The sequence below is a fragment of the Callorhinus ursinus genome, unplaced genomic scaffold (assembly GCF_003265705.2).
Source record: "Callorhinus ursinus isolate GAN/ISIS: 27379988/994484 unplaced genomic scaffold, GSC_fseal_2.0 scaffold55, whole genome shotgun sequence".
Taxonomy (NCBI): Eukaryota; Metazoa; Chordata; class Mammalia; order Carnivora; family Otariidae; genus Callorhinus; species Callorhinus ursinus.
The window spans coordinates 103,297-122,575 of NW_027397117.1; positions in this window are offsets into that span (position 1 = coordinate 103,297).

A 19,279-nucleotide genomic window follows, 5' to 3' on the forward strand; every position below is an offset into this window, starting at 1 on the left:
CAGAGATAAATCTATGTTGAAATTTTAACTTTTTGGGGGTGACTGAGAGGTTAAGCATTTGCCTTCAGCTTAGGTTGTGATCCCAGGGTCCTGGGATTGGGATTGACCCCTGTGTCCGGGTTCCTCGCTCAGCAGGGAGCCTGCTTCTCCCTCTCCCTCTGCCTGCTTCCCCCCCCCACCGCTTGTGCTCTCTCTCTGTCAAATAAATAAATAAAATCTTTAAAAAAAATAAATTTGAACTTTTTGAAACACAAATCAATAATAATGATTTTAAACATTATATGTATATGCTTGATATATATAAATATATACAAAATTTTAACTCCAGGAGAGTTAACATATAGTTTTAGTTTCAGGTGTATAATATAGTGATTTGACAGTTCTATACATTATTCAGTGCTCATTATGATAAGGATTTTACACATTTTTCTAACATTGAATCAGTATGTACACTGATCAGATCAATAGCTACTTACCACATAACTGAACTATGTTATTTTGCTCTGCTAAATATACTATATCTGACCCAGTGGTGAAAAATTGGGGTCCTCCTTGGTTAATTCTTCAGTGGTCCTCTGTCATCTGCCATTATCTGTTCTGTTATCCCTTATCTAGGGCCCAGACTAGTGAATTCAGTGGGAATATGATTGATACCCCCCCATGCATTTCATAATTATTTGAATATGCAACTGATTTCTGCTGTTTCTCCAATGTAATATTGTTTTCCATTTACTATCTTGCCCTAGTGTGAGTTTGTGGGGAAGAGGGTCCATTTTGCCCTTGCAACACACATTTGACCCTTGAACAATGCAAGGCTTAGGAACACTGACCCCTGTGCAGTTGAAAATCCATGTACAACTTTTGACTCTCCAAAAACTTAACCACTAATAGAACTGCAAGAGATCACTTTTTATTGCAATACACAGTTTACTGAAGAGAGGAACTGCTCACTGGGAGATGATTAGCATCTGATGTTTTAAGCAGATGCCTCAGTACCAACAGGAAGTGGTTATGAAATCATGTACTATAGTTAATTTTATGCAGTTAGGATTTAATATTGCATCTTTACATTTGTTTACATTTCTCTCAACTGCAAATAGCACCATGTACAGTCTGTAAGTGTGCGCATAAGTTTTCATAAATTTTAACTTTTTTAAAGTAAGATTTGTGGGGACACCTGGCTGGCTCACTCGGTGGAGTGTGTGACTCTTGATCTCAGGGTTGTGAACTCAAGCCCCATGTTGGGTGCAGAGATTACTTAAAAATAAAATCTTTAAAAAAATAATAAAATAGGGCGCCTGGGTGGCTCAGTTGGTTAAGCGACTGCCTTCAGCTCAGGTCATGATCCTGGAGTCCCGGGATCAAGTCCTGCATCAGGCTCTCTGCTCAGCAGGGAGTCTGCTTCTCCCTCTGACCCTCCCCCTCTCATGTGCTCTCTCTCTGTCTCTCTCTCTCATTCTCTCAAATAAATGAAATCTTTAAAAAATAATAAAAAGACTCATGATTTTTATGGTAGTAATTGATAAAATAGATTGTATCTACATATGACATGCCTTTTACTTATTTTTTTCAATATTTCTAGGCTACATGGTTCATCTGTGACTTTTTTCAAATTGTTGCAAATCTCCCAAAAATTTTTCCAATATATTTTTTAAAAATCTTCATATAAGCCTAAAGAGCATCCTACTAAAGGATGAATGGGTCAACCAGGAAATTAAAGAAGAATTTTAAAAATTCATGGAAACAAATGAAAATGAAAACACAAGTGTTCAAAACTTTTGGGTTGCAACAAAGGCAGTCCTAAGGAGGAAGTATATAGCAATACAAGCCTTTCTCAAGAAAAAAGAAAGGTCTTAAATACACAACCTAACCTTACGCCTAAAGGAGCTAGAGAAAGAAAAGCAAATAAAGCCTAAACCCAGCAGGAGAAGAGAATTGATAAAGATTAGAGCAGAGATCAATGAAATAGAAACTGAAAGAACAGTAGAACAGATCAACGAAACTAGGAACTGGTTCTTTGAAAGAATTAATAAGATTAATAAACCCCTGGCCAGACTTATCAAAAAGAAAAAAGGAAGGAGCCAAATAAATAAAATCATGAACGGAAGAGGAGAGATCACAACCAACTCCAAAGAAATACAAACAATTACAAGAACATATTATGAGCAACTATATGCCAACAAATTAGACAATCTGGAAGAAATAGATGCATTCCTAGAAAAGTATAAATTACCAAAACTGAAACAGGAAGAAATAGAAAACCTGAACAGACCCATAACCAGTAAGGAAATTGAAGCAATAATAAAAAATTTCCCAACAAACAGAGTCCCAGGGGACTTCCCAGGGGAATTCCACCAAACATTTAAAGAAATTAATACCTATTCTTCTGAAGCTGTTTCAAAAAATAGAAATGGAAGGAAAACTTCTAAACTCTTTCTATGAGGCCAGCATTACCTCAATCCCAAAACCAGGCAAAGACCCCACCAAAAAGGAGAACTACAGACCAATATCCCTGATGAACATGGATGTAAAAATCCTCACCAAGATACTAGCCAATAGGATCCAACGGTACATTAAAAGGATTATTCACCATGACCAACAGGGATTTATTCCTGGGCTGCAAGGGTGGTTCAACATCCACAAGTCAATCAGTGTGATTCAATTAATTAATGTGAATCAATTAATAAAAGAAAGGACAAGAACCATATAATCTTCTCAACAGATACAGAAAAAGCATTTGACAAAGTACAGCATTCTTTCTTGATTAAAACTCTTCAGAGTATAGGGATAGAGGGAACATACCTCAATATCATAAAAGCCATATATGAAAAGCCCACAGCAAGTATCATTTTCAATGGGGAAAAACTGAAGGCTTTTCTCCTAAGGTCGGGAACACGGCAGGGATGTCCACTATCACCACTGCTGTTCAACATAGTACTAGAAATCCTAGCCTCAGCAATCAGACAACAAAAAGAAATAAAAGGCATCTGAATTGGCAAAGAAGTCAAACTCTCACTCTTTGCAGATGACATAATACTCCATGTGGACAACCCAAAAGACTCCACCCCCAAATTACTAGAACTCATACAGGAATTCAGCAATGTGGCAGGATATAAAATCAATACAAAGAAATCAGTTGCATTTCTATGCACTAACAATGAGACAGAAGAGAGAGAAATTAAGGAGTCGATCCTATTTACAATTGCACCAAAACCTATAAGATACCTAGGAATAAACCTAATCAAAGAGGCAAAGGATTTGTACTCAGAAAACTATAGAACACTCATGAAAGAAATTAAGGAAGACACAAAGAAATGGAAAAACGTTCCATGCTCATGGATTGGAAGAACAAATATTGTTAAAATGTCTCTGCTAGAGCAATCTGTACATACAATGCAGTCCCTATCAAAATACCATCATCTTTTTTTCACAAAGGTGGAACAAATAATCCTAAAATTTGTATGGAACCAGAAAAGACCCTGAATAGCCAAAGGAATGTTGGAAAAGAAAACCAAAGCCGATGGCATCACAATGCCAGACTTCAAGCTCTATTACAAAGCTGTAATCAACAAGACAGTATGGTACTGGCACAAAAACAGACACATAGATCAATAGAACAGAATAGAGAACCGAGAAATGGACCCTCAACTCTATGGTCAACTAATCTTCAACAAAGCAGGAAAGAATATCCAATGGGAAAAATGAGTGTCTTCAACAAATGGTGTTGGAAAATTGGGCAGCCACATGCAGAAGAATAAAACTGGACTATTTCCTTACACCACACACAAAAATAGACTCCAAATGGATGGAAGACCTACATGTGAGACAGGAATCCATCAAAATCCTAGAGGAGAACAGGCAGCAACCTCTGTGACCTTGGCCAGAGCAACTTCTCACTAGACACATCTCCAAAGGCAGGGGAAACAAAGGTAAACATGAACTATTGGGACTTCATCAAGGTGATCACAGAGGATCATAGGGAAAGAGAGGAACAAATAAAACAAGACTAAATCAGAGAAGGAGACAAACTATAAGAGACTCTTAATTGTAGAGGCAAAGAAATGGAAAAACATTCCATTTCTGTGGGGGGATAGGGTAACTGGGTGATAGACATTAAGGAAGGCAGGTGATGTAATGAGCACTGGGTATTATGTAAGACTGATGAATCGCTGACCTCTACCTCTGAAACTAATAATACACTGTATGTTAATTAATTGAATTTAAGTTTTAAAAAATAAAAAATATTGCAATTAAAAAAAGAAAAAAAAATTTTCATATAAGTGGACCCGCGCAGTTCAAACCCAAACAACATAGGCTTGAAGGCTCACCTGTAATAGTATTACTCCATTGGTCAAGGAATCTATGTTGGATTTAGCCACATGCTAAGCTTATCCATTCTAATTATACATTCTGGAACATGGGAAATGACTACCAAATGGGTTTGTAGAGCAGTGACTCTAAGATGTACTGGGGGAGAAAACTGGACCAGGGCTCCACTTATTGCCAAATTTCCATATGCATTATGATGGAGTGTCCTCAGGCTTGTCAGTGTCAAGTCAAATCATCTATCCAACTGTCCTTTCAGTATTCCCCTTCCCTGTTGTGTGGCTTCTTTGAGTAAATGGTTGTAGGTTACTATGGGGAAGAACTCAGGGAATCCCTACTACATACACCTGACATTGTATTGCAGACTCCTTCCATATGGAGATCCAACTGCATCTTCAATCGGTAGGCTCTCAGTCTGACTTACTTAAAACTAACAGTGCTCAGAACTCACTTGGTTCAGATACCTGTTGAGAGCTTAATGATTGGCATTAAGGTGGCTTTTCTTGATCTCTTTTGATTGTATTTATTATACCATACCCAAAAGTTTGCTGTCCATCTACCTTTTTTTTTTAAAGATTGTATTTATTTGACAGAGAGAGAGAGACAGAGAGAGAGGGAACACAAGCAGGGGGAGTGGGAGAGGGAGAAGCAGGCTTCCCGCTGAGCAGGGAGCCCGATGCGTGGCTCAGTCCCAGGATCCTGGGATCATGACCCAAGCCGAAGGCAGACACCCAATGCCTGAGCCACCCAGGCGCCCCTGTCCATCTACCTTTTTAATAACAGCTTTATTGAGGTATGATTCACATGCCATAAAATCCACCCTTTAAGTCTACAGTTCAGTGGGTGGAGTATATTCAAACTATTGTGCATCACCACTATGTAATCTTAGAAAATTTCATCACACCAAAAAGAAACCCTGTACCCACTGATACAACTCCCTATCTCCTCTCCCTTACCCCCATCCAAAGGCAACCATTAACCTACTTTCCCTCTCTATAGATTTTCCCATTCTAGGCTTTACAACATGAATTATGTATGGAATTATATGTGGCCTTTTGTGATTAGCCCTTTTCACTTAGGATAATGTTTTCAAGGTTCAACCAGGGTGTAGTATGTATCGGGACTTCATTCCTTTTTCTTGCTAAATAATATTCTATTGCACGGATATACCATTTTTATTTATTCATTCATCAGTTAGTGGACATTTTGGTTGTGCCCCTTTCTGGATAATACCACTGTGAATATTTGTGTACAAGCTTTTGTGTGGGCATACGTCTTCATTTATAGAAAATCGATGTTTAACTTTTTGAAGAATTGCCAGATTGTTTTCCAAAGTGGTGGCAACATTTTATATTCCCAATGACAATGTAGATGGTTCCATTTTCTCCATATACTCGCCAGCACTTTTTTTCCCCAACTGTTGGGGTCTAATTGACGTATGTACAACTTTAAGGTATACAATGTGATGACTTAATACACATACATATGCAGAATGTTTACTGCAATAAGATTAGCTAACACATCCTTTACCTCACAATTAATAATTACCATTTTTGTTGTTGATTTATGGCAAGAACATTAAAGTTCTCCTTACAGCAACTTTCAAGTATACAATACAATATTGTTAACTATAGTCACTTACTCATCATATAACTGATAGTACCCTTTGACCAACATCTCCCCATGTCCCTCACCCCTCAGCCCCTGGCAGCCACCATTCTACTCTCTGTTTTTATGAGTTCAATGTTTTTAGATTCCACATATATGTGAAAGCATGCAATATTTGTCTTTTTCTGTCTGGCTCATTTCACTTAGCATAATGCTCTCAAAGTCCATCCATGTCGTCACAAACAGCAGGATGTCCTTCCTTTTTATGGCTGAGTAATATTTCAGTGTGTGTGTGTGTGTGTGTGTGTGTGTGTGTGTGTCACATCTTCTTTATTCGTTCCACCATAGATGGACATTTAAGTTGTTTCCACGCTGTGGCTATTGTAAATAATGCTGCAGTGAACATGGGAGTTTAGATCTCTCTTTGAAATCCTGATTTCATTTTCTTTGGATATATACCCGATGTGGAATTGCTAAATAATAATGTACTTCTGTTTTTCATTGTTTTGAGAAACCACCACACTCTTTTCCATAGTGGCTGTACCAATTTAAATTCCCAACAGTGCACCAGGGTTCTCTTTCTCTGCATCCAAACCAACATTTATTATCACTTGTCTTTTTCCTAACAGCCATCCTAACAGGTGTGAGGTGATATCTCACTGTGGTTTTTATGAGCATTTCCCTGATGATTAGTAATGTTGAGCACCTTTTGGTATATTTGTTGGCCATTTGTATATCTTCTCTGGAAAAAAAAAGTCTATTCAAGTCCTCTGCACGTTGTAAAGTTTATTTTATTTTTTTTTTTAGTAATCTCTACACCCAACATAGGCTTTAACTCATAACCCTGAGATCAAGAGTCACACACTCTTCTGACTGAGCCAGCCAGGTGCCTCCCTCTGCACATGTTTAAATTGGATTGTTTGGGGGCTATTTTTGCTAGTAAGTTATATGAGTTGCTTATATATTTTGGATATTAACCCATTATTAGATAGAGTTTGCAAATATTTTCTCCCATTCCATAGGTTACATTTTCATTTTGCGGATTGTTTCTTTTGCTGTGCAGAACCCTTTTACTTTGATGTTCCCCACTTATTTTGCTTTTGTTGCTTGTGCTTTTGGTGTCACATCCAAAAAATCATTGCCAAAATAAAGGTCAAGGAGATTTTTCCCTATGTTTTCTCCTGGGAGTTCTATAGTTTCAGGTCTTATGTTTAGGTCCTTAATTCATTTTCAGTTAATTTTTAAGGGCAGTGTAGTAAGATAGAGGTCCAGTTTCATTCTTTTGCAAGTGCATATTCAGTTTTTCCAACACCATTTATTAAAGAGACTATCCTTTCCTCATTGAGTATGCTTGGTTTTTCTTGTCAGATATTAGTTGGTGATATATGCATGGTTTTATTTCTGGACACTTGATTCTGTTCCATTGATCAATGTGTCTGTTTTTAATGCCAGTTCTATATTCTTTTGATTACTATAAGCATTATAATATGGCTTGAAATCAGTAAGTGTGAGGCCTCAAGCTTTGTTCTTTCTCAAGATTGCTTTGGCTGTTTGGGGGTCTTCTGTGGTTCCATACAAATCGTAGCTTTGCTTTTTCTATTTCTATGAAAAATGCTGTTAGAATTTTGATAGGGATTACATTGAATCTATAGATGGTTTTGGGTAGTATGGGCATTTTAACAATATTAACTCTCCCAATCCATGAACATGGGGTATATTTCCAGTTATTCATGTTTTCAGTTTCACTTATCGAAGTCTTACAGTTTTTTATATATAGATCTTTCAGTTCCTTGGTTAAATTTATTCATAATTATCTTATTGTTTTTCATGCTATTATAAATGGAATTGTTTATTTCTTTTTCATCTAGTTCATTGTTAGTATATAGAAACACAACTAATTTTTGTATGTTGATTTTGTATCCTGCAACTTTACTGAACTTGTTGATTAGTTCTCACAGGTTTTTTTGTGAAGTCTTTAGGCTTTTCTATACACAGGATCATGTCATCAGCAAATAGAAACAGTTTTACTTCTACCTTTCCATTTGGATGCCTTTTATTTCTTTTTCTTGCCTAATTTCTCTGACTAGGATTTCCACTACTGTGCTGAATAGGAGTGGTGATATGGGCATCTTTTTCTTGTTTCCAGTCTTAGAGGGAAAGCATTCAACCCTATCACTGTTGAGTATGATGTTAGCCAAGAGTTTATCATGTATGGCCTTTATTATGTTGAGATGTGTTACTTCTGTACCCAATTCGTTGAGAGTTTTTGTCACGCAAGGACCTTGAATTTTGTCTAATGTTTTTTCTGTATCTATTAAGATGATCATATGATTTTTTTAAAGATTTTATTTATTTATTTGAGAGAGAGAGAATGAGAGATAGAGAGCACGAGAGGGAAGAGGGTCAGAGGGAGAAGCAGACTCCCTGCTCAGCAGGGAGCCCGATGTGGGACTCGATCTCGGGACTCCAGGATCATGGCCTGAGCCAAAGGCAGTCGCTTAACCAACTGAGCCACCCAGGCTCCCAAGATGATCATATGATTTTTGTCTTCCATTCTATTAATGCAATTGTATCACATTTATTGGTTTGTATATGTTGCACCAACCTTGCATCCCAGGGATAAATCCCATTTGGTCATGGTGTATAATCCTTTTAATTTGCTGTTGAATTTGGTTTGCTAGTATTTTGTTGAGCATTTTTGCGTTTATCTTCATTAGGGATGTTGGTCTATGGTTTCTTTTCTTGTAATATCCTTATCTGGTTTTGGTATCAAGGTAATGCTAACCTTGTCAAATGAGTTTGGAAGTATTTCCTCCTTTTCTATTTTTTGGAAGAGGTTGAGAAGGACTGGCATTAATTTTTTTCATTTTTGGTAGAATTCACCCGTGAAGCCATCTGGTCCTAGACTTTATTACTGGGGGTTTTTTGGTCACTAATTCAATCTCCTTACTTACCATTGGTCTGTTCAGATTTTCTATTCATGATTCAGATTTGGTAGGTTTTATGTTTCTAGGAATTTATGCATTTCTCCTAGGTTGTCCAGCTTGTTGATGTACAATTGTTCATAATAGTCTCTTATGCTCCTTTGTATTTTTGTGGTATCAGTTATAATATCTCCTCTTTCATTCGTAATTTCATTTGAGTCCTCTCTTTTTTTCTTTGTAAGCCTAGCTAAAGGTTGTTAATTTGGTTTAGCTTTTCAGAAAAAAACAACAACAACAACAAAAAAAACGGCTCTTAGTTTCATTGATCTTTTCTATTGTGTTTCTGGTCTCTATTTCATTTACTTCTGCTCTGGAAGAGGCAGGATGGGAACTAAAGGTGGCTCTAGGGTCTGACTCTTCCCCCCTCTGCCAAACCACTTCTCAAGGAGGAGCCACTGAGTTTGGTGCCTTTAGCACATCTTTGCTCACGGCATGTGATCATCTCCTTGGAAACCAAGAGCTATGACCCCACATTCAGGGCTATGCAGATGGTCCAGCCAGAGTGACCAAAGTCCTTGTCTAAATGTCTGAAGTGGGGGTGGAAAGTGGGGAGGTGCACAGAGCCCGGGGAATAGGGACACTTTTCAAAGTTGGATGAATGTCTCCAGATTCCTCAATGGCTCCATTTATAGATGTCCTCAGTGCTCGGGTCAGTGTGGGTATCAGGGGAGGAGGCTAGGTTACGTGCCGGGGGTTGGAGAGAGGGGGCTTTTGCCTAGTTATTTCTAAGCTTCTGACAAGACCCTAAAGCACCCAGACAAGCTTCTCTTTCACAGTAAGTTTCTGAGGATTGGTGCCAGGAAAGAAGCCCCTGCGGGTAGAGAGAGCGCTCATCCCACTCCTTTGTTCTGGCAAACAGTACCCTCTTTGTCTCTCCTCTTCCCACCAAACGAGACAAGCATCCTCCCACAGCTGTATGTTGATGGAATGTGTCACGACCTGGAGCAGCAGTGTGCAGGGATCACCCAAGGGTAAGGAGTAGAAAGACGTGCGCAGGCCTGGCATCTCTGTATCCACTATGGTGGGAGGAGAAACCTTTCTTCTCTCCCCCCCTCCTTTTCCACAGCTGGGTGTATCTATCTGGTTTTGAGGAGAGTGAGAGATCACTAGGGACAAGGGTTGAGGAGGGGTCAGCAGATGGAAAGCATCAGAACAGAAGGAAAACATCTGCCCAGAGAATTGAATACAGCAGGACTGCACCTGGGATACTGCCTGACCTGGAGAAAAGAGAGCTAAGCCAGTCCGGCGCCCATCATCACATGAAAATCTGGAGGAAACAAAAATATAAACTAATAATTTCCTAAGATTAAAAATCTATAACATTTACAAATAGTCAACAAATGCATTTCTCACCAGTATGGCAAGAATTCAACTTAGCAGCAAGTATACTCAAAGAACTCGTGACATAGAGGCAGCATCCTGGTTTTTATTCCATGCTGATCCCATCTGGCTCATTACCAGCATTTCTAGAAAATTCTCCTTCCTGCACTTTGTACCATATAGAGGCAAGCTCTTACCCATGCAAGCATGCAGTGCTGGGAGCCTGACAGGAAGGAAAGCCTGGAGACCAGAGCCCATGAGCAGCTGTTGATCGCAAAGACGAAGTTTTTCCTTCTTGACCTGCTGCTGCCCCACAGTGGGACTCACAGTTGACCCATACCTCAGTGTCCTCTCCACTTTGACAGGTCCTTTACGCTGTGACTTTCTTTACACAAGATATTCCAGATCTAGTGAAGTCTTCCCCAGGTTTTAGGTCACTGCCCGCCCCCCAACAATCAGAACTTTATCCATGATTATAAAGGCAGCAAGCCCCTGGGGCCCTAGAGCCAGGTAGTGGGGATGGAGGATGGGAGGAAAGCCAGGTTCATAAGACCAGAAGGGACATCTTTGAAAGACATCATGGCCTGTTCCAAGGACAGAGAATGCTAGTAGACTGAGTGCTATGCTCTTTTCACAAGCTCAAGGGGCAATCCTAGTAGGCATGAAAACAGGAGTTAGCAGGAAGGAAATATCAGAGCCCCGATGATCGACAAGAGACACAAGTAGAAACATGCAGACACTCTGCACCCCCCACCCCACAATGCATCTCCTTTCCTCCTTCCCTATTGTATTCCCATCCTCACTTCCAGGCCTCAGCTCTCACACGGGAAGTGGTGTCAGAGTCAGCGCTTATCCAGCTACATTTGGCCACACCCTTACCCATCTGAGGCTGATCCCACTTTAGAAAGCATCAGACTCACCCCTGCCCAGGGTTAGTGGGTAGAAAATGAGCTGACTTTGGGGTCATTCTGACCAGGGTTCATGTGGTGGCTCTGCTAGTCACTAGATATTTCACAGTGGCTTAATCAAGTGACTTAATCATCTGGGCTACTTTGCATCAACAACTCCTCTCATGGTTATTGTGAGAATTCCAATTTTAAAAACTAGTCTATGTAAGGTGCACGTGGCCAAGGGATGGCGTGTCTCTTGATCCACCCTGTTCCCCCATTGCCAAGGACATTGCTCAGCATTTAGAACTTTCTCAGTAAACACGGTCCAGAGTTCATAGTCCATTTGGAGTTTTCCCTTAATCAATTCCTTTCCATTGACTGTTACAGCCACATGGGATGGGACCCTAAGGATCCTCCAGGCCATTTTACTCAAGAGGAAACAGACTCAGAATACATAATTTCTGTGCATCATACAGACTGCAAGATGCAAAGCAAGACAAGGGGCCAGTTCCTCAGACCCCATAAGTTGTTGATACGAAGGCACAAAATTAGGGGCAAAGAGTGGGATTAGAGAACAAAATGCCCCAAAAGCTGCAGAGAATCTCCAGGAGGACGAATCAGGAAAAGAGCCTGGACCATGGCTCCTAAGTAGGAATGATTAAGGCACAGAGGACTGGGAAGGACGTTGCCTGGAACAGAAAAGTTGAGTTCAGAAGTCATTAGTAACACAGAGGCGATGGATAAAGAGAGGAAGTTGGGGACACTAGGTGATTATAATAGATGGCATTTATCAAGCAAGTACTCTGCACCAGGCACCTGTGATCTTATTTAATTCTCATCAAAAAACACCTCTGTGATAAAGCTATTACTATAATATCCATTTTAGCAATGAGGAAATTGAAGCACAGAGGAATTAAGTAATTTGCTGAAGGTCACAAATTTAGCAGGTAGTGATGGAGTTGGGGGTCAAACCTATACCTGCTGTCTGTGAAACCTGGGTCATTAACCGAAACTTTCACCATATTAGGAGTTACTTCTGAATAATCAGAAGGAGCGGAGAGACAGCCCTAGGTAGGGATTATATTGACCCCAGAGAGTGGCTGTTCAGGGAGGATAGAATTATGGAGCATTATTGAAAATGGGTAGGGGTGATGAGGACCTCTGGAATTTAGGGGGGATAGTAAAAGAATAAAGGAGCAGACATAATCACTCTACAACCCACAACTGGACAGTCGAACTCTTAAGTTGAATGGAAAGAAAAATTGCAAATAATATAAAGATCAAAAATAGTTTTTATTTGGTTTTGGAATACCTACAAACGTTGTTGCGTCTGGTTCCCTCAATATTCACAAGATATCCAAGGAAATAAATTCTGTTCAACTGACTCAGGAGTGTCTGCAGATCTGATTTCTCTCTCCCAGCCCACGGATAAGCTCCCTCTTGTGGCAAATGGGATATTAACTCTAAGACTCAAGAAACACCCATCCAAGGGGAAATGTCTGGCTTGGACCTTACCGAAGTGAGGGTATTAGGTGTACGGGTCCGCCACAGGTCCAGGAGGCCAGCAGTGAGGGCTGGATCATCCTGTTTGCCCTGCAGTGGTAGACTGGCTTTCCCAAAACTGTGCCAGCATATCAGTGCAAGAGGGGCCTTCCGTGCTCAACCCCCCCTCCACCAAGACTGGAGCACACAGGTGGGTTGATCACCTTGGCACACAAAATCCCCTCTGCCAGTGGGGATCCAAATGCAGATGGGAGGGGCATGGGACCATCCCCTGAGGCAGTTGCTTGTCAGAGTTTGGAATTTAACCCTACTTGAGCCCATAAGTTAACCTGTTACTGTTTCGTGGACGCTGGCAGAAGACAGGAGAGCTCTGGGACACAGACAAAGGACTGTTGGTCATGGCACAGCAAGAAGCATGAGCATCATGCTGGCCAGGGTTACCCCGTGCCCCTAAATCCCAGACAGTAACTCTAAAGGATCCAAGTAGATGCTCTATAGGCAGGAGGCTTGTGGTACAGTCAAGGAACGCTGACCTTGAGGAATGCATGTTTTTCTAGTGAGCAGTCATGAGTCTGATCTTTTTCCAAATGTCATCTCTTAAGGTTGCTCACTGCAAACACTATCCTGAGAAATGGCCCAGGTAAAGATCACATAAGGCTTGGCATTCTTGCCATGCCCAGTAAGAACATGCAGGAAGCTCAAGAAGCTCAAGGCCCATGGCAGATTGCCCTGCCCAGCAGCACCCCTGACCACTCCCCTACCTCTGTGCTGGGTTAACCAGTTGTCCATGTGAGCTCTGCAACTCACAAGACGATTGCTCCTACTGGTGAGGCAGGACTGAATCCAAAAGGTGCTAACACACTGATCTTTGGTGACTCTCTGCATGGGTTGAGACAAGATTAATATGATTTGTGAGGAGTTTGCCATTGAATAAGAACATAGGTAATGAATTTAGCTCCATTGGAAACAAAAGGTTGTGTGGAAAAGTAAAGTAATTATAGGTGACTGCATAGCAGAGCTGTAAAGTTATTACATAGTCATAATAATGGAAACAATGAAAATAGATCCGACCTAAGTTCTCGTATATAATATTTATTTTTTTAAAGATTTTATTTATTTATTTGAGAGAGAGAGAGAATGAGAGATAGAAAGCACGAGAGGGAAGAGGGTCCGAGGGAGAAGCAGACTCCCCGCTGAGCAGGAAGCCCGATGTGGGACTCGATCCCGGGACTCCAGGATCATGACCTGAGCCAAAGGCAGTTACTCAACCAACTGAGCCACCCAGGTGCCCCTCGTATATAATATTTATATTAGGAGGATGGGTGATGGGAGATGGAAGTGTGTGATGGAGGCTGGCAAAAGGAAGAAAATAAATCCTCTCTTCCAGGATATCTATATAATGCCTAACACTGAAATATCAAGAAAGCATTTTATTCAGAGACATGGAGGTAAACATCTCCAAAATAACCAGCTAAAGTTTAAGCAAATCACTGCATAAAAAATAAAGAAAAAATATTTTGGAAACCATACTACTTTTCATAAATTAGGCATTGAAAAAATACTTATCTTGGGGCACCAGGGTAACTCAGTCAGCTTATTAAGTGTCCAACTCTTGATTTTGGCTCAGGTCACAATCTCAGGGTTGTGAGATCCATCCTCATGTTAGGGTCTGCACTGGGCATAGAGTCTGCTTAAGATTCTCTCTCTCCCTCTCCTTCTGCTCCTCCCCCTCCCTTTCTAAAAAGGAAGAAAAAGGAAGGAAGGAAGGGAGGGAGGGAGGAAGGAAGGAAGGAAGGAAGGAAGGAAGGAAGGAAGGAAGGAAGGAAGGAAGGAAAAGAAAGAGAGAGAGAGAAAAAGAAACAAACAAACTTCCTGTCTCACTGGAAATGGTTAAGGGAAGAAGGGAGGAACTGCAGAAAGATCCTGTAATTGGAAGTAACAGTGTGGAAAAAATCTTTTTAAAGACTTTATTTCTGGGCGCCTGGGTGGCTCAGTTGGTTAAGCGACTGCCTTCGGCTCAGGTCATGATCCTGGAGTCCCGGGATCGAGTCCCACATCGGGCTCCCTGCTCAGCGGGGAGTCTGCTTCTCCCTCTGACCCTCTTCCCTCTCGTGCTCTCTATCTCTCGTTCTCTCTCTCTCTCAAATAAATAAATAAAATCTTAAAAAAAAAAAAAAGACTTTATTTCTAAGTCATCTCTACACCCAGTGTGGGGCTCAAACATACAACCCTGAGATCAGGAGTCACATGCTCTACTGACTGAGCCAGCCAGGCGCCCCTGGAAATTTATTTTATTTTATTACTTTTTTAAAATATATTTATTTACTTATTCAAGAGAGAGAGGGAGGGTGAGAGAGAGAATCTGAATCAAACTCTGAGCTAAAGCGCAGAGCCCAGCGCAGGACTCAATCTCACGACCCTGAGATCATGATCTGAGCCGAAACCAAGAGTTGGATGCTCAACTGACTGAACCATCCAGGTGCCCCTGGAAGTTTATTTTAAACAAAAAAATTGACTGAACCCTCAACTGCTTTTATGGCTTTATAGGATAAAATCAATAATAAAAAAAATTTTTTAAAACACAACAGAGATGGAAACGATGCCGTGAACAAAGCAGGAAATGAGGCCAGACTAGCTGGCTGTGTGTGGGGGCCCTACATTCAGGGTCTTGCACCTTCTGGGGAATGTTGGGTTGAGAGCACTAGAGTAAAAACAAAGAAAAAAAGCAGGGTGGTGTTCTGGAGATATGCCTACCACAATGGACAGACTCATCAAATTCAACAAAGAAATCCCAGCCTGAGTGCTCTTAGACCCTGTAGCCATGGACACCAATCAGAAGTAGGAATCAGGGCACCTGGGTGGCTCAGATGGTTAAGCATCTGCCTCTGCCTTCAGCTCAAGTCATGATCCCAGAGTCCTGGGATCGAGTCCCGCATCGGGCTCCCTGCTCAGTGGGGAGCCTGCTTCTCCCTCTGCTTCTCTCTCTCTCTATCTGTCTCTCATGAATAAATAAATAAAATCTTAAAAAAAAAAAAAAAAAAGAAGTAGGAATCAGAGAACATCCCAATGAAGTGGCTGAGGCCTGCCTGGAGGAGGAGTGCCCTGACATGCTCAGAGGGATCACCTACTACCTGGACTAAGTGTTCAGTGCTTCCTATGTTCTACTCACCAGCAATGAGCAAGAGAAGAGCCAAGGAACCTTGAGAAGAGGAGACATGGCAGGTTGAAGACCCAGTAGAAGAGAAAGAGGGCTTAGAAGTATGGAATGGTATTCCTCAGAATCCTACTTAACCCACTAAAAATAATTCTCAAAAGCTCTGGGTTCAGGACGAAGATAAGAACAGGGAGGGACATTGCTGGCTCACTCCTGAGCCTCAAGGAAGGTGCCTAAGTTCAGATTCTTTCCTTATCTTGAGCTTCCTAGGGAGAAACTGGCCTGGGTAAGCCAGTTTCTCTGGGCATGGACCTTTGCTTCTCTCTCTCATTTGTAGTTTTTCTCATGCCGAATTGGGTGCACAATATGTGAAAATACTGTCTTTGACACTTGGTCATGGAAGAAAACCCAAATAACTCAGAAGGAAATAATTCAGCCAGTGATATTTCAAAGAAACTTCGGGCCCCTTGAACAAATTTGAAAAACCATGTGACAGAAGAAGAATTTCAGATCAATAAGGAAACCCAAAGTCCACAGGAACAGGCCAGGCTAAGGCAGACTGGAATGTGAGACCCCGCCCCACCACGGCAGGGGAGTTGGGTTGGGGGTGGGCAGGGGGAGGGAACCTCAGGAGACCCCAGTCCTGGCCAGCTGCGGGGGAAGGGGAGAGGGACACAGAGCCACTCAGACATCCAGAGAGACTTCCTGGAGAGATTCAGATTTCAGAGGAGGAAGTGAAGGCCAAAACAGCTGGCCAAGAAGAGATGAAAGATTGTTCCTGACCAGTTGGGCGTGAGATGGCTGAGGGGAGGGCCACAGGGGCCTGACAAGGGACATGACTGAGGGTGGGGCTGGGCTGTGGGCGTCACCGGGCGCACCAGGGACCCACACCGTGGGTCCTTCCACAAGCACCTCCTGCCCGCCCAACAGAGAACCAGCAGATTCCCCTTCAGGCAGGACCAAGTTCAAGTGCACTCTGAGAATGCCCCACCCCAGGAGGACCTCATTGCTACAAACTGTCTCCTTCTTGGCAATTCCCAGTCACTTTGGAATTGCATGTTGCTCTATATTGGGGGACCACTCTGCAAACAGCCCATCAGCCCCAAGGGTACATGGGAAAACCTGTGTTTCCATGTAATTGGCTTCCTCTGTATCCTCTGTATTTTATTTTATGCATCAAATATTATCTTGAGGGGAGCCTGGGTGGCTCAGTCAGTTAAGCGTCTGACTCTTGATTTCAGCTCAGGTCTTGATCTCAGGGTCTTGAGTTCAAGTCCTGTGTTGGACTCCATGCTGGGTGTGGAGCCTACTTAAAACAAGAAAAAATTACCTTGAAAGAAAATAAATAAATTTTAAAATTAAAAAAAACAAAAATTATCTTGAGGATAACCAGCAAGGGAGGCAATGGCACAAAAGGCCAAGAACCACTGACCAAGAGGGATGGGGTATGCAGAGACCACAGGCTGTGAGGGACAAGATGCACGAGTGGGATGTGCCTCATTCATTGGATGATACTGGATACTCGTTGGATTGGAGCCCTTCAGAACCTGATTCCAACCTCCCTTTTAAATTTATCATCCCACCTGCCCATCCCCTCAATCTTCATGAACCCAGTTTCCACCAAATTGGCCTTAATGACCCTCACATAGGTCTGGCGCCATCTCTTTTTGTCTTTGCTCATGTATCCGTTGATGTATTTATGTGTTATTTTATTGTCTTCTCTCTGCCAAGCACTGGACTAAGCACTAGGCACAGAAAAATGAATATGAAGATACCATCCCTGTCTTTACAAAATTTGTCCTTTATCTGCCAACAGAAATAGGCATTTCTGGGGCACCTGGCTGGCTCAGTCAATGGAGCATGCAACTCTTGATTTTGGGGTTGTGAGTTCAAGCCCCATGTTGGGTGTAGAGATTACTTAAAATTAAGTTTTTTTAAGTAGTCTCCACGCCCAGCATGGAGCCCAACATGGGGCTTGAACTCACAACCGCAAGATCAAGACCTGAGCGGAGACCAAGAGCCGGACACTGAACTGACTGAGCCACCCAGGCCCCTAAAAATAGCCTAATAAATATATATAAATATATATATTTTATATATACACATATATTATATACATATATATATAAACATATGTATATAAAGAAACTGGCATTTCTTTCTCTGTTCCATGTCCTGTTCGACCACAATATGTCCCATGCTGCCTTTTTCCTGACACCATTCCAGATTTGAGTTCCTTCTCCGATAATTCCTTGTTGGCATCCATCATAGGAGATTGGCAGGAAAGTCCTGACCACACTTGGTTATTAGATTTCTTAGGTTTTCATAATTAGGTTACACAACCTAATTTTCTGTTGTTAGGTTCTAATCATTAATCAGTATTAGGTTTTCATCTGTTTCATCCTGGCAATTGCAAAAGACAAAAGATTCTTTCCACACTGTCGCAGAAATTGCCTGATTTTTCAGGCTGTGCTTGAAGTCAGTAATTCCTGCTGCTGCATTTACACTCTTTTTCTTTAGGCTCTCCAACACCTCTGGACTCCACCTTCCCAGACTTGGGTCCCTGATTTCCTTAAGCCCTTCATACTGTCCTATGGTAGCAGCTGCTTAGGACCTAAAATTTTGCCTTCAATGAGCATTTCATTCTGGCGGACCACAAGAAATAACTCAGTCAGGTGTTTAACCCTCCACAGAGTAAAACCACAGCCTGCAAGAAAGTTCCCAAAACGTGTATCGTCTCTGCATTCAGCCCCAGTCTGGCCCTGTGATCAAGCCTGGTTACCCTCCCTCCATTTCCCTGTCCCAATTTCATTATCAGTCAGAATCTTCAGTTGCTGAAACAGAATCTAATTCTGACCTGAAGCAGAAAATAAACAGATTTATCAGTTAGCCCTCGGAATCAATGGAGAGACTGGAAAACCCCGGCTCAGAATTAGGTAGGAGAAACACAGGGGAAAACATCACACCACTGAACAAGTCCTGTAAACACACACCGCTGGCAACAGTAGGGACCAATGGCACCACCTCACTGGACGCGGGGCACCCCCACAGCTTGCAGCCCTGCTGCTCCCAGGACATGGCGGTTACAGCCGCCGCTGAGCTCCCCAGAAAGGGCCACCCGCTTTGCCGCCTTCTGTGCTTCACGACACCTGCCTCAGCGTCCAGGGCACCGGCGTCTGCTTGACTGAGCCCAAGCCGTGCACATCTGTTCCGTTGCAAGGAGGTTGCCAAAAGGGGAATCGGGCTACTTCTGACTCCAGGGTGGAAAGGCCTGGATTCCCCAAGCATAGGAAGGGGTGCAGGGAGGCAGGGGCGCCTGGGTGGCTCCGTCGGTTGAGCGTCCAACTCGTGGTTTCAGCTCAGGTCCTGATGTCAGGGTCCTGCGATCGAGCCCCATGTCCGGCTCCTTCCTCTCCCTCTGCCCCTCCCCCACTCACGTAAGTGTGCACGCGCTCGCTCTCAAATCAATAAATAAATCTTAAAAAAAAAAAAAA